The sequence below is a fragment of the Austrofundulus limnaeus genome, unplaced genomic scaffold (assembly GCF_001266775.1).
Source record: "Austrofundulus limnaeus strain Quisiro unplaced genomic scaffold, Austrofundulus_limnaeus-1.0 Scaffold733, whole genome shotgun sequence".
NCBI classification, from domain to species: Eukaryota; Metazoa; Chordata; class Actinopteri; order Cyprinodontiformes; family Rivulidae; genus Austrofundulus; species Austrofundulus limnaeus.
In genome coordinates, this window is record NW_013953135.1 from 73268 (window position 1) to 77077 (window position 3810).

The following is a 3810-nucleotide window of genomic DNA, read 5'->3' on the forward strand; positions in this document are numbered from 1 at the left end:
ATATATATATATACCCTAATTGTTCAGAAAGCATGTTTTTTATGTTTATAGTTCTACTAATCCCAAAGCTAGGAAAAATTAAAAATGCACTCCAAACAAATCTCATGACTCAAGAGAATAAGACTGCCTGACCATAGGAGGTGGACTGGTGGGTGGACAGAGGCAGCAAATTAATGGGTGGTCTTTCACCCCCACCCCTCCATCCTTTCCCTCCTCTGGGCCCCTTTAGGTGATAACCCTGCATCTAATTAAAACAGAGTTTAAACTGTTGGAACAGCACTGACAGCATTTTAGTGGTTTTGTAACTGTGACTTTTTAACGCCCACTACCATGCAAGGTGGGTCATCATATAATTGGTTTTGTGTATGTGTGTGTGTACATGTGTGTGCGTGCGTGTGTATACTTGGTTTTTCTTACCTTTTACAGGATCTTTTCTGGTGTAAACACCTACCATGTCAGAAGCAGTGGTCCTTTTGGGGACCATAGACCTGTTCTAATACACTGGAATTCCATGTTTAGGTTAGAGGTTAGGTTTAGGACTAAAGTATTAGTTTAGGTTAGGGTTTGTTATGTACTGGTATTTTGGTTTAGTGCAGTGGTTCCCAACTCGCGCCATGAGGAACACTATCCTCATTTGACACACCTCATTTGAATGAGACAAGCTTCAGAAGGATCTGTTGACCAGCTGAAAAGTAGGGCAACAACTAAAACATGCAGCACAGTGTTCCTCAAGAACCAAGATTGGGAACCGCTGGGCTAGGGTAAGGGTCAGAGTTAGAAATTACTGGAAATAAATGGAAGTTGATACACATTCCTAAAATAGATAGAAATGCAAACTTGTATGTGTGTGTCTGTGTCTATAACTACATGTATTCTGACCCACTGGAAAGATTTTAATTAAAATCTCAAAATGTAATCAGTAGATGTAAATCCAAGACTAGTTACACGTAACTTTAAAAAAATCATTAATAATTTGGGTTTAGCTCCAGTATTGATGCTTGTAATTGACTAGTTGGCTGGTTGGTATCAAAGACACAGTTTTATCCTGGTTTAGATCTTACCTGACAAATAGGAGTTTTTCTGTTCATTTATGCAAATGCTCCTCTTCTACGGTTCATCTGACTTTTGGGGTCCCTCAAGGATCTATTCTAGGCCATCTACTTTTTAATCTTGACATGTTGCATCTGGGGTCCATTTTTTAGTAAATATAAGTTTCCTTTCCACTGTTTTGCTGATGACATTCAGGTTTATTTGCCTATTAAGTCAGACTTGATTAAGTCATTCCAATCACTCCCGAGCTGTCTGAATTACATAAAAAATCTGTCTGAAACTGAATTTCAGATCCGACTCTGTGTTTTTTATTATTTGTTTGAGGTTTTAATCTGAAAACAAGACTGAAAAAAGACTGAACATGTCTCTCTTGCCGGAAAATAAATGAAGAACTGAAGAGAGGAGGATTGTTTGGTGAATGAGAGGAATCCAGTTGAAATAACACTGTGTGAATGTCTGACAGTAAATAACTTGACACAAATGAAGATGACTGCTGTAGCTAATCCACTTTATCAGACTCAAAAATTACTATATTGTGTCAATATTACAGATGTTTAGTCAAAGTTTAGTGAGGCAGTAGCTGAGTCGTATTTTGTTTATAACTTTCTGCTTGTAAAAATGCAGCTCTCATTTGGTTTTAAAAACATCATATACTTATTCACTGCCGAATGTTTTGGTCGTTTCAGAATTGTCTGCTGAATATTTATTTTTTGCCTCTGAAAAATAAATGATTAAATCGTATCAGTTTAAGACCGTGCCACAAACCAATCATATTTCCTTGGCTTCTGCTTCTGTTAATCACCAAATGTGTTCTGACAACTACCTGGAAAATAGTCATTCACAACGGCCTGCATGACTCATCCACTATGGCTGTCTCTCAATCATGGCGTGCTGGATGAAAAATGGTTCCCTCCTTCGTTCCATTCCTCCCTCTTCGCTCCTCTTCACCCCTCATACATAACTCATTCTTTTTGACGTTAACCCCACGTCTCAACCGAACCACTACTCAGTTTGCCAAGACAAAGAGCATGCCGTTGCTCTTCATCTCCTCCAGCTGACTGACTGACAGCTGTGACAGCATGGAAGGTAGGTGAGGAGTTACCCTGCCCTGCTTAAACTCTATTCTCACTCTCACACAGACACACACACAAATCTCCATGCTTCACCCTTTTCATTCCTCCGAGGAGCTCCAGAATCCCATCATCCCTCTATGTCAGCATCAACGTTGCAGCTCTCTGCTCATTAGCATAATATTCCCATTCTCAGGCTGCCTCTCTCAGTTGTATCAGAAAAAAACTGCTCTTGGGAATCTTCGTGCTTTTGGTCAGAGTTCTTCTTTTTTGACTTTCCTCATCGCACACGCTAGCTCGTGCATATGATACGCACACTCATGTCTGCAAAGATAGTTTTATAAGAACATTGCATCAACTTTCAGAGCAAGCCAAACCGTAATGCCAGCTTTACTAACAAGCAACAGGAGCCATATGTCAATGTTTTTCCCTCTGTGGGGCCAGGTTTGAGTTCTTGCAGATAGTGCTTGACTAGGAAAAATGTTTGGTCTTTTCCCTGACAACGTTTCTCTGCGGATCCATCAGGGCGATGAGTGACAGTGGTTGAAAGGACAGAACTACATGAGGTTCAGACAGATGGAGAAAGAAATGGAGTGTAACTTGTGCGGTTTCTCATATTAAACCACTTACTCTGATGATCTATAGATGCTTTTATTTTAATGACAACATGAGTCACTCCTAGTGTACTTTTAGATTAAATACATGGAACTAAAAATGTTTTTTCCCAGGGTTCTGATAAGAGTGAAAAGATGCAATCATATTTCTCCAGTTTTAGCACCTCTTAATTGATTGATGATTAAGGCTTTATTTTCAGAATGTTTGAATAATACAAGAAGTAAACAAAGCATAAAGAAGATAAAAAAAATAGCAATCAATAAAAATACAGTCAATGCATACTTAACGTCTTCAAAAAGGAGTAGAAAGAAGCATAAGTCTTTTTAAAGGGATCCCTGATTAGTTGTAACATTAGACTTTATTTGATAAAAATATACTTTAACTGTAAAATAAAGACTGTAAAAATACTGTAGGCTGTTCATTTTTTATAATCTAAAAATTTAAAAATATATTACATGGATGGGGCCATTTTATTTACATGCAAAGCATTCTGGGTAAAGGATGACATCAAGTAGGTCATCGGTGCGAGGCTGCTAGCGAGCTATATCCACCCTGAAGGTTAATCTTGGACAATATCTGATGATTGACTCTTTTAAATGAAACCAGAGAGCGTTGACAGAGAGGAGAAGGTAGAAATGACTCAGCCTGTAACTGAAAATGTGAATAGAGAACAACAGAGCTGCTTCATGGAAGAAGAACCTCAGCTTAGCCTGTTAGCTTTAGCGCTAGCCCCGACGCTATCACCATATACTGTATATGTATTATCTCAGCGATACACATTCTCTTCTCGTCACTGAGGTCCTCCATCCACATGACAGAGAGGGGAACACAAAAATGACTCAGTCTGTAACTGAAAATATGGATGGAGGACCTCAGTTTAGCTTGTTTGTCACACTAGCGCCGAGCTAATACATATAAGGCAATACAGCGTGGGCGCTAGCGCGAAGGCTAACAGGCTAAGCTGAGGTTCTTCTTCCATGAAGCAGCTCTGTTGTCCTTCATCCATATTTTCAGTTACAGTCTGAGTCATTTCTATCTTCTCCTCTCTGTCAACGCTCTCTGGTTTCATTTAAAA